The sequence below is a fragment of the Lepisosteus oculatus genome, chromosome 14 (assembly GCF_040954835.1).
Source record: "Lepisosteus oculatus isolate fLepOcu1 chromosome 14, fLepOcu1.hap2, whole genome shotgun sequence".
Classification (NCBI taxonomy): domain Eukaryota; kingdom Metazoa; phylum Chordata; class Actinopteri; order Semionotiformes; family Lepisosteidae; genus Lepisosteus; species Lepisosteus oculatus.
Window position 1 is genome coordinate 56986297 of NC_090709.1, and position 12864 is coordinate 56999160.

Below are 12864 nucleotides of genomic sequence, written 5' to 3' on the forward strand. Positions count from 1 at the left end.
TTCCAATGAAAACTCAAGGCTCCACTCAAGGCTTTATTCACTCAAGGCTCCACTCTTTTGTTGTGATGTCATTTTAATTAATATTAGCTTTGATAAGGTGTCATTTTGCCTCTTAAAGTAAAGTCTGCTCCTTTCTTCCTGGTATAGAAAGAACGTGTTCCATCTTTGTTTAAAAACACCACTAAAAGTAAATTATTCAGCTCTACCGCCTGTGTGCATTGACAAGACATCTCAAAAGGACATATTAAATAAGAACACGATCCTTCCTGTTACCATTCCTGTGGTTGGGGCATTGTTTCACCCTTTTACGTTAAATCATCAGTACTGCTGTTTTTCTATGCATAGTTTAATCAAGAGCACTTAAAAGATGCAAAAAGCTTTCAAATAAAATAGAATTGAAAGACAGTCGAGTAAGGAGGTAGAAAAAAGCACTCCCCCGTCTGGGAATCAACCACCGTCGCCCATGTAACTGGATACAAAAATAACAGATTAATTTGTGCCCAGTCTCTTGAAGCTTCGATGCGATTATTTTTCCTTGTTTATTTCTTCATTCCTATGAATTTACTCTGTAGTAGAAGAAACGCGAAAGTGGGAAACTGCAGGCATTCTTCGTGATTGGTGTGATCAGTGAGCATTTGCACATCTCTAAGTCTGTTCCACAAACTTTTTCCATCAGGGATGTAGCTCAGTGGTAGAGCGCATGCTTTGCATGTATGAGGTCCTGGGTTCAATCTCTGGTATCTCCAGGTGCTTTATGTTATAGTACTCACATCGCAATCTTCTGTTGAGTGAGAACTCTTTGCTCGTGTTCAGAGAGAGCCAGGTTTACAAAATTAAATGCAGGCACACTCGACGTGCTGCAGAGTTGCGCTGCTGTTTTAAATGTACCTCATTTAGTTCTGTTAAATCCTAAATTATTTGAACTAATAATTTAGTTCAAATTCAGGAAATCTAGAGATTGCTTCACACTTGTCGTGGCTGTTGCAGAAAACACCTGTTGAATCTCACCCGGGATTTCCTGAGAGATTATTCAGCGAGCGAATCCTCCTTCTGAACTCCGCACTAAACTAAACTAAACTGAAAGCTTCACGAACTTCTCACTGCGTGTCCTGCGTGTCCTGTACTGCTCTCGTGTAGATGTGAAGCACAGCCATAAACACACTTTGAACTTTTTCAGTTTGTTAAGGAAAATGCAAAGAGCATGATAAGTATTGATCGTATAAAATATCCATGGCACAACTGGAGAAAGTACTGAAGGACTACACATCGACTTTTGATGATTACAAGAGATTCAAGAAACACAACCGTCCGCACCTGGGTTTGGATCCTGAACGCTAGAGTTAAAAGAACATAAGCGACGTTTATGACCTATAAACTCTCTAAATTGTCTTATAGTTTATGAAATAAAACAATTTCTCAATAATTACTTACTGATGATAGACGATTTATTGAATTTTAACAAAATCACAATTACAAACTTTTTCAGTTAAACTGTTATTCACATACTCTAACGTAAATAAACGTTAGTGTCTTCCGGTGTGTGAGCCAATTTCTCCCAAAAATATGCGTTAGTCTGTCGGGAGGCTGTGCAGGGTGTTAAGAAATAGAATTTCTAAAGACAGGCTCCTTAAGCTTAACATCAAGGCAGAAAAAATGCTGTTTTCTCTACAGAAATGCTCTTTACATTTCAGCACTGTTGCAACTCCCTTTATAAAGGGTGTGCACACGTATACAACCAAGGCATTGAAAGATTTTTTTAAATTATTGTTCCAAAAATGTTTTTCTTTTGTTTTTTTTTTTTGTTTTCTTTTTAATGTTGTTGATTAAAAGATTTTATTAAATGTGAAAAAAGGTCAAAATGCTATTGAAAAAAAACAGTAATGTGAGGAAAGATGGGTTGTGGGAGCCCCTTAACTACCCATGTCATGCTGTATTTCTTACTCATTCTACTTCTGTCAGTGGTCATTCCAGACGGGTCAAGTATGACTACTCTTCGGCACAAGAGACACGTGACTTGCGAGGATCCCGACAGTGTTGAATTTCTTTCAGGGCCCGGATAGCTCAGTCGGTAGAGCATCAGACTTTTAATCTGAGGGCCCAGGGTTCAAGTCCCTGTTCGGGCGATTGTGCCATTCCTAAGTCTATTGTGAATGTCATTCTAAGTAGTCTTTTATCTTTCACTCTTCTAGCTGTACTGTGGTTATTTTAAATGTCCATTACTTGTATTTACAGTAGTGTATTTAGTGTTTCGTTTCACAAACCGAAAATGTTCAAGTAGATCTTGTCACTCTACTCCACGTAATCATCTAAATTAAATCACAGTAGAGTACAGAACACGCAGTGAGGAGCTCACACAGTGAGTACTCTTGAATACGACAAGAGGAAAGGCACACTGCACATCTGCAGAACATCACGTCCGAGTTTACAGTGAGAGCAGAGGTTGGAAGCGACGTAGTTTTTTAATACTCGCTCGCTGAACGATCTCTCAAGAAACCTCGGTTGAGATTTAACGGGTGTCTAATAATCACGTTCAAAAAGGTGACGATAAGATTTTTTTAAACTAGGTAGCCTTAATGGCAACACGGTGTGAGTAGATCTTAAAGCAGCTGCAGACAGAGTACCTGTAATGGCACCACAGTGCTTTGAGTTCGGCTTTTCTTATTTCTTCTGCAGAACCAGTGGTTTCGGAATATACTGATCCACATAAGAAGCGCTTTCTGTTTCTGATCATTTTTATTGAGCGTTGCTCTAAACTTTACATTTGCTCGGGCTAGTTTTCCCATGAAAAAAAGACATATCCCTAATTACATGATTTCACTTTTTTTCTTATCAACGAGTAGAAAGAAATAAAATACATACTTCATTATAAGTACCACAGGCAAGATGGCTGGTGGTCTAAGGCGATGCGTTCAGGTCGTAGTTAACCTTGGAGACGTTTGTTAAAATCTCACTTCTAATAAAGAGTTCTTTCTCGTTAGAGTAGAAACGATAGAAGCCTTAAGCGGGAAAAAAATCACAACATCTCGCATTTCACGTGTTTCATGTTAACTGTCTCAGTGGTTGCCTCGGTGATTGATGGCTCTTCTCCCTCGCAGGGTGACGGCAAACACCAGGGTAAAGTTAGCTTGAAGTTCGAAAACGATTTTGGCACGCCTGTAGCGCTTTCACGAAATCTCTTAGAGTTACAAAAACACTTGCTTTGTGTATAAAATACATTGTGGATGCTTTCTCAGCCTTTACTTTTTCGTTTATATGACATTTTTTTGACCAAGCACGAATATTCTTTTGTCCAGATCTCCGCAATGGAAGCACAGAACACCTTCAAACCAAAAGCATTTTAAAGACCACGACTCATGGATATTTCCACAGACTTTACATCAAACTATCAGTGAGCTAATTATCTTTTTTTAAACCTCCGGTTTTTCATCGATGCGTAATTACGCACGAACTGGAACCCGGGGGACCGCTGTGTGCACACGTTCACAACGCGAGAAATACTATTCAATACGGCTTCATGCGAAAAACCCGTATATGACCACAGGAAGCAGAACAGCACAGTCTCCAATTACCCAGACTGTAAGCACGGGAATAAAGCTTTGTTTGATTTCTGAAACCCTTCTTTTACGCCCTGTTTTCGTTCAGGTAAGGGTCAACTATATTGAAAATACTACTGACAGCAGGAAGATTAAAATATTCTTTACTCAGCAGCTTATTAAAAACAGATCCCATGATGTTCAAACCGATTTTTTACACAGAACACTGACACAGCTTTGCATTCTGAATCTCTTTTTCTCATGCTTTTATTTAATATAGCACAATGCACTGGGATAGGGGTATTCTGTTCACAAACCAATAGCATTTAAATCACAGAACCCACAATGCTGCAAGTGTTTTGCACACTAAACAGGTCCTCTGACTTTTCCCAGCTTTGTTTTGGGTTGTGGAACCTTTATTTTTAATGATTTTTTTAAAATAACACTACAGGTAATACACTAGGATAGGTGGGTCATCTTCATGGCTCAAAAGCATTTCAAATACTACAGCCACACTGCTGTACCCAAGTGTTTTACACACCAGACAGGCCCCCGAACCTCATACAACCTTGCTGTGGCTGTGGCCCCTTTCTTTATTTTGCAATGATTTTCTGAAGATAACACTACAGGTAACACAGTCCGATAGGTGGGTCTTCTCCATGGCTCAATAGCATTTCAAATACAACAGCTACACTGCTGAAACCAAGTGTTTTACACACCAGACAGGCCCCCTAACTTTAGTTAGGTCCGCGTGACAGGTCCTATACTAACGAGGAAGACATCGATCTCTCCGACACCCGGCATCGTGTCCCGACCCAGCGTGCTGGAAGCCGACGCGTGCTGTGATTCCTTTACGGAGCAGAAATGACAACCGAGGAGCCGAGAGATCATTTCAGCATTTCGTGTCTGAACGGAAAACACAAACGACCAACTCGGAATGACTTGCCTTTGACGCTTATCAAACCGTTCTTTGTGCGTCGAACAGACCCACTCACCTCTTAGTGTGGCGGGATCTGCACAGTGCATGTCGCAGCGCTCCCTGCTTTCACTTCAATGCGCGTCCTGATGTCGAGTTGTGTGCCGTGCGGAGGCTCTGAAAGCGAGAGCAATGAAAAGGTGCACGACGCTGTCAAAGAAAACAGAGAAGTGAAAGGCAGTCCTTTCTCTAAGGAGGTAAAAGAAAAGCTACTCCCCAGCGGGGAATCGAATCCCGGTCTCCCACGTGACAGGCGGGGATACTTGTCACTATACTAATGTAGTATTTGGGCACTTAAGGGGACAATTATTAATTGTAGCTGTAAATCACGAAATTGATTCTTTTAATGGCCTTAGAATCAAACCATGCGATATAACTCAAACAACGCACACACAGAGGTACTAATACACGAGGATACATTTATTAATACATAAAATATGCATGTAAACATAACAGATCTTATTGTGACGGTTTTCAGAATACAAAAGATATATATTCATTCAGTTACAAAGAGTTACATATATCAAGAGGACATACGTTCAGTATATCATTCATTAAGACCGTTTCGTAATTGAACTTGGTTACAACCTCTACATTAGATACTCAAAACAAGTACATAACTCTTAGGAATTAAATTGATATCAACTGGTTGGGATAACAATTGAATTCTTGAGCTGTAATGCATTGAAGTTGAATACTCATCCAATTTCTGGGGATTCAGATCTCCTGCGGGCTCTCTGGCTCCGTGCCAGGCTGTGCTGTGCTGCTTGTGACGGTGCGCTGCTGATGCTCACTGACCGACTAGTTATTGTTGGCTTTAACTAGCAAAGTTTGTGCACAGGAGAAGAGATGACTGTGGGTCCCAGCAAGTCATGAAGCGCTAGTTCTGAATAGTGATTCAGCTGTCCACAGTTCCGACCTGTTCACGAGGCTTGCTGCTGATGCTAACCTCGGGTGGATCCTTTGGTTACTCTCTGTCAACCTCCGCTCTCGACTCTTAGAACAGAGGAAAGTTCTGGCACTTGGACACACTGGCCGTTCCGTGGTTGTCCAGGCTCAGGATGGTCAGGAGGCACGCTGCGAGAATGTCCTGCCCTTGGGAGCCTTCTGCTCCTGGGCCATCTTGTCCTGGAATTCTCTTTGGATTCCCATTAGAAAAGTCTCAGAAGTCCACCGAATCTCTGTGTTGCCTGTTTTTAACTGGAGGAAGTTCAGCTCATTCATTGGCTGAAAGTTCCATGGGCATCAGAATCCCACGTGGGTTACTCGGCTCACCAGTCCCTGATTGGTTGATCAAGGTGAGATATGAGTCACTTACTCCTGACACTTAGGAATGTAGTCCACATGTCCATCTGGCACTACCTAGACAGATAGGCGCCAATGGATGACCATTGATCAAGATAGCCATGCCTACAGATGCAGCCATTCAAAATGCGCGGGCGATACCGCATTATTTTGCGGTACGCTGTACGCAGTCTACCGCAAGCTAAATACCGCGAGTTACCGTAAATTCTCCTATAATACGACAAGCAAAATAATAGTATCCGGAATTTCCGCAAGGTGGAGCTAATAAAGCTCAACCTTTCATGTTTGAGCTGTGGCCATCAAAGTCTTTAACGAAGATATTACTAATAGTATTAATAATGAATGACCTTGGACAAGCTGTAAGTGTAAACTCAAAGTATTGCCCTGGTCAACATTCTTTTTTTCATTGACCGTCTTTGTAAAAGTAACACCACAGCATTTCGCAATCACGCATTTGTTTCCAATCATGCAAAGTACAGTAATTTTTGAGAATCGATTCACCATGCCTTTCACATGCTCGTAAAAGAGATTGATTTAGGAACATAAACATATTACCGTATGAAAACTGTACTGTATACAGTATGTATATGTATATTTAATGTCTTAACTGTGCCCGTTTAAGTATTGAATATTCATATCTAATTTTACCACTGAAGGGAAATGTTAGTAGCTGAGCATAAAAAGAATAGGAGCATACTGCAACGCGTGTGAAGGCCATAAACTATATTAATTTTGGAACATAAACATACAGTATATGGCTGGTCTCGGTACTTTAAAGAAAACACACACGAAACATGGTTTCATTATGACCAGAATCGGTCTTGAGATATTTTTAACTTGATTTACGGTATTTGAGAGGTACAGTGCCTTGCGAAAGTATTCGGCCCCCTTGAACTTTTCAACCTTTTGCCACATTTCAGGCTTCAAACATAAAGATATAAATTTTTTATTTTATGTGAAGAATCACCAACAAGTGGGACACAATTGTGAAGTGGAACGAAATCTATTGGATTTTTGAAACTTTTTTAACTAATAAAAAAATGAAAAGTGGGGCGTGCAAAATTATTCGGCCCCTTTACTTTCAGTGCAGCAAACTCACTCCAGAAGTTCAGCGAGGATCTCTGAATGATCCAATGTTGTCCTAAATGACTGATGGTGATAAATAGAATCCACCTGTGTGTAATCAAGTCTCTGTATAAATGCACCTGCTCTGTGATAGTCTCAAGGTTCTGTTGAAAGCGCAGAGAGCATCATGAAGACCAAGGAACACACCAGGCAGGTCCGTAATACTGTTGTGGAGAAGTTTAAAGCCGGATTTGGATACAAAAAGATTTCCCAAGCTTCAAACATCCCAAGGAGCACTGTGCAAGCGATCATCTTGAAATGGAAGGAGTATCAGACCACTGCAAATCTACCAAGACCTGGCCGTCCCTCTAAACTTTCAGCTCAGACAAGGAGAAGACTGATCAGAGATGCAGCCAAGAGGCCCATGATCACTCTGGATGAACTGCAGAGAACTACAGCTGAGGTGGGAGAGTCTGTCCATAGGACAACAATCAGTCTTACACTGCACAAATCTGGCCTTTATGGAAGAGTGGCAAGAAGAAAGCCATTTCTCAAAGATATCCATAAAAAGTCTCGTCTAAAGTTTGCCACAAGCCACCTGGGAGACACCCCAAACATGTGGAAGAAGGTGCTCTGGTCAGATGAAACCAAAATCGAACTTTTTGCCCACAATGCAAAACGATATGTTTGGCGTAAAAGCAACACAGCTCATCACCCTCAACACACCATCCCCACTGTCAAACATGGTGGTGGCAGCATCATGGTTTGGGCCTGCTTTTCTTCAGCAGGGACAGGGAAGATGGTTAAAATTGAGGGGAAGATGGATGCAGCCAAATACAGGACCATTCTGGATGAAAACCTGTTGGAGTCTGCAAAAGACCTGAAACTGGGACGGAGATTTATCTTCCAACAAGACAATGATCCCAAACATACAGCAAACTCTACAAAGGAATGGTTCACAAATAAACGTATCCAGGTGTTTGAATGGCCAAGTCAAAGTCCAGACCTGAATCCAATCGAGAATCTGTGGAAAGAGCTGAAAACTGCTGTTCACAAACGCTCTCCATCCAACCTCACTGAGCTCGAGCTGTTTTGCAAGGAAGAATGGGCAAGAATTTCAGTCTCTCGATGTGCAAAACTGATAGAGACATACCCCAAGCGACTTGCAGCTGTAATCGCAGCAAAAGGTGGCTCTACAAAGTATTAACGCAAGGGGGCCGAATAATTTTGCACGCCCCACTTTTCATTTTTTTATTAGTTAAAAAAGTTTCAAAAATCCAATAGTTTTCGTTCCACTTCACAATTGTGTCCCACTTGTTGGTGATTCTTCACATAAAATAAAAAATTTATATCTTTATGTTTGAAGCCTGAAATGTGGCAAAAGGTTGAAAAGTTTAAGGGGGCCGAATACTTTCGCAAGGCACTGTATGTCTTAACACCGATACTACAGTGCATAAATACTGCTCACGTATATGTTTCTAGGTTTATATTATGAATTTCATATGTTCAAATTACTTTTGAGCAACTAATAAGAAGCGCGAAACAGTATACGTTTTAGTTTCGTTTTGTGCTGGGACTCTGCTTTTAACAATGTGGCCGTGGATTGATTAGAGATATCAAGTTCGTCTTGTAAAAATGTTACGAGTACATCATCTATCAACAATTACACAGGTTCTGTTTCCATATTGCGGATTTTGGTTACATAATATTATTTTCTAGATTTCACGTTGTGAATATATGATTTGGGCAAACAGAGACGCAAAGAAGTACATTATGGGTTGTTGTTTTTTTTTGCAGTTTTATCTAGAACAAGCGATGCTTAAACCTTTGTCTGATTCTTGTGAAACTATCCACACGACAGTTATAGTACCTAGGAGTTGACTTCAGTGATTTCACTGATGGGATGTTTCTAAAAATCCATCCACTGTAAAACGTCTTCTCTAGTTGTCCTGCATATGTATTCGCTAATGAAGCTGTGTGTTCTGAGCCTGGATCTCTACATTTCTGTATGAACCAGCTTAGAGGGCTAAAGACAGCTTGTGTTTAAATTGAGTGTAAGGTAATTTATGCTTCTAAAGTCATGGTCAGCATTTATTATTGTACTGTGCTGTCAACTTTTTCTGTGCCTAGTCACATTATTTTATAGCATTTTTATAGCATTGTCAGATCTGGTGGCGCTGTGTGTTAGTTTCCTGAGTCCCATGTCACATGGTCTGTGATTGAATCCCATGGAACTATGACTTTATTTTTTAACAAACATTTCTTTGAAAAAATGAAACGTTTCCCTTGGTCAGAGATTAAATAAAACCTCACTAGCACTAAACAAATTTATATTTCTAAATATCACAACATGTTTGAATTTAAGTCTTTTTAATAACAATGAATAGTCACCTATGCGTTACAAAATAAACATTTATATTGATTTGAATCGCGTTTTGATTTAAATTGTAAATGCGTGTTTAAATATATGTGTTTAAAAGCGATATACTGTATAAAAGCGCTGATTCTTATAGAGTGTGTTCCGCCGGGGATTCAAAAAAATTTCTTTTTTAATCGCGTATCTAAGGAAAATTGCAGTATAACTTTGTTCATGCACAGTGACATGTTACATTATAATTTGGGTGTCTCCTCTTGCCAGAAAGCTCTAAATTGCAACGTAAATTGAAAAAATGCACTTGGAATCTGTCCAAGCCCTCCTACGAAAATTATTTAAACTGCTTTAAGTTGAAAATCGAGGTGGATTTTGAGGATGATATGTTTTTGGTTGGTATTATGTTTATATGGTTGTTTTTGTTGGTTGGTTGTTATTATGGTTATTAATAATACAATCTATAGTTGAAATCTGAGCCTAAATAAAAAGAAAAAGCTAGTGATTAGGTTTATGAGCAATCTAATTACTTATTCATTTAAAACGCTATATAAAATAAAGTTTATTATTAATTTGCTAGACAGAGCGGTGAACATTATTATGCATAAGACAAAGATGATGAAATCTGTGTACGCTGTAAGGTTTTTACTTCTTAAACTTTTAAAATACACGTTTCGAAAAGAAAGAAATCCTCTTCCTGGTACAGTACTGTATGTATAGCAAACCAGCACGTCTTTTTTCTCCAATCAGAGGGGTGTCAGATGGTGTCAGCCAATCACCATTCTGAAGCCCTACCATAATCTCTGGTATGGGGAGACCCCAGAATTCTGTCCCATAGTTTAGACAGATGATAGATACTTTTATTGATCCCATGAGGGAAATAAAGTCAATCATTTTCATGGTTAAAAGCAAAGGAGATTGTCTGTTATAGTGGACATAAAAACAAGAGTTCGCTGGCATTATATCCTAGAAGACACAGACCAGGAGAATGCCCGCCAGCATAAAAGAAAATGCCAGATGAACTGGGCGTTTGCCCAGCGTAGTTATAGTGGACATAAAAACAAGGGTTCGCTGGCATTATATAATTATACGAATTACACGAATATTATTATATCTTATTAATTTCTTGAGATACACAATTCTTTTAATACAGTCTTTGCTGTGCTCTAGAGGATCCTTGTGATATTTCGAGCTCTTGGTGAATGATAAGTGTTGCAGTTTAAATCATTTTCGTAGTTAGAAATTATGGAACGCTCTGTTAAAAACAAGGGAGTTTTTATGTCCGTTGCAGTTCTTTTGAAACTGAACTTGTTTGAATTGACTGAGCTCCTTGCTGTACCACACAATGTCTGTTTTTTTTGTGCTGTGCTACTGTACTTCCTACATTGAAAATACCCGTGAAACCGGTTTAATTCGTCACAGCCAGCCCTCCCGCAGAGAAGGGGGTTGTACTCGTTAATGTCTTAGCTCAAAGCGGAAACTTCTTGGAAGATTACAGATTTTAATCGTCTTTTTTCTGAACCAGGGAAAATCTGATCATGTTTCTCTATAACAATAATAAAAAACTTTATTTTACATATCACCTTTAAAAGTGGCATCTCAAAACAATACAGTAGATGTAAACCACAGATTACAAAGTAAATACCCAGACAAAAGCAAACGCGTTTTTAATAAGATGCTTTGATCTGAAGTACTGTACCGTATACTAGTTTGTCACTCTTCTCATCCCCTCTTTGCTAAATGGCTTTTGAATCGAGTCACATGAAGACAGAGGTGAAACAGCCCTACACAGCCCTGTCGTAGTACACGAATATAATTATATCTTATTAATTTCTTGAGATACGCGATTTTTTTAATACAGTCTTTGCTGTGCTCTAGAGGATCCTTGTGATATTTCGAGCTCTTGGTGAATGATAAGTGTCGCAGTTTAAATCATTTTCGGAGTTAGAAATTATGGAACGCTCTGTTAAAAGCAAGGGAGTTTTTATGTCTGCAGTTCTTTTGCAACATGAATATAATTATATCGTTATTAATTTCTTGAGATACGCAATTCCATATTATATTCCCTTTTAATCAAATTCTAAAAGTATGCTTGTTGACTCTGGTATCACGTTAGTTAAAGACTTTGATGCTTAAAATGTTTAGGGAGAAATGGAATACTGGTGTGTATTTTTTATTTAAAGTACAGAGACCAGCCATATACTGTATGTTTAAGTTCCAAAATTAATATAGTTTATGGACTTCACACGCGTTGCAGTATGCTCCTATTCTTTTTATGCTCAGACACTAAGATTTCCCTTCAGAGGTAAAATTCCATATAAATATTAAATACTACAATGGACACAGTAAAGACGTTTACTGTAAATCTTTCTACAACAGACCAACGGACCACGAGTGCCCCTGTCGGTCAACCAATCACGAACCGCCGTACCCTGCGTCATCTTGCGTCACGATGCGCGACGCCGTAGCCAATTACCTCCGGTACGTGTCTGTACCGCGCACTTTGAATGGCTGCATCTGTAGCTAAGTGCATCCCCATTTGGGAGCTGCCCCTTATCAAAAGAAAACATCTTTAAATCAGCCTGCATGAATAGCTTCTCTGTGGCTGCACCACAGAGATAAAGAGAGAGATGGGGCCTCATTTGGGAAAGCACAACAACACTTAATTCTGTCTTATTAATAAGCATTGCCGCTACATATCCCCCCTTTTTGAAGGTCACAAGGTCCTGAGGCGTTGTTGCCTTCAAAACAAAACACAGTTAAGTGATGTCCCTTGTCATTAGAACATTAACCTTAAATGTCTACATTACTCCTCAAGAATTCATACCGGAACCAGCATTGGGAACAAACAGGATGAATAACATCTGGAGTATGTATAAACACGGTAGGAGACATCATCTCAGTCTAGGCATTACACATCGGGAAGTTCACTGTCAATATCTGATACCTCTGTAGGCAGATATTTGGGAAGAAGTAACTTCATTTCTTTTGACATGCTACCCGGAGTACATCTTGATGTAAGAGTACAGCATTCAGAGTACATCCAGTCATGACCCAGCTACCCGGCAGTAGTGTTACAATAACAACAGTTCCTGTTCCCAACTACCTGATAAACCACGACACCTGTGTTGGGCACCTGCCAGGGTGGGTTGGAGGTTTGTTCCATTAAAGCAAACTAACTACCTGTACCTCTTCAGGGCGTAGTGTTACTTGGATTTCTATCCAATTCAATAGTGTGGCACCTGAAGGCATCCACGACCTCCAGTTTGGTCTTATGTTGTCTGGTTCCAGACCGTACAGTGTTAAGTTACCATGCTGTACTATGGCCTCCTCGGGAACTTGCAGGAAACTGTTGGTTAGGTGGCTGCATTGTGGTAGCTGTATCATGCCTGTCACAAGTCATAGAGACAGTTAAGTGAGATGTGCTGACCAGCCATTTACTTCCCACCTGCTCTTCATGGAGTTCATTAACCTCCCTCTGCTCGTTAGTAGCTTTACACCCTTCATTGGTGAATCATTTAGACACAGCCAATGGATAGCTTTGGTAGCCATACCCATCTCAAGATTAGGAACCAAATTCAATATTGGATTGCCTTCTGGGTGAGCTATGAGCGATG

General features: G+C 39.9%; 1 non-coding gene across 1 annotated transcript; it reads left to right on the top strand.

Moving 5' to 3' along the window:
- Nucleotides 1–2050: 2050 nt before the first annotated feature.
- trnak-uuu (transfer RNA lysine (anticodon UUU)) lies at nt 2051–2123 on the top strand. The gene has a single exon. It is a non-coding gene; the product is annotated as a tRNA-Lys (tRNA).
- The last annotated feature ends 10741 nt before the right edge of the window (nt 2124–12864 follow it).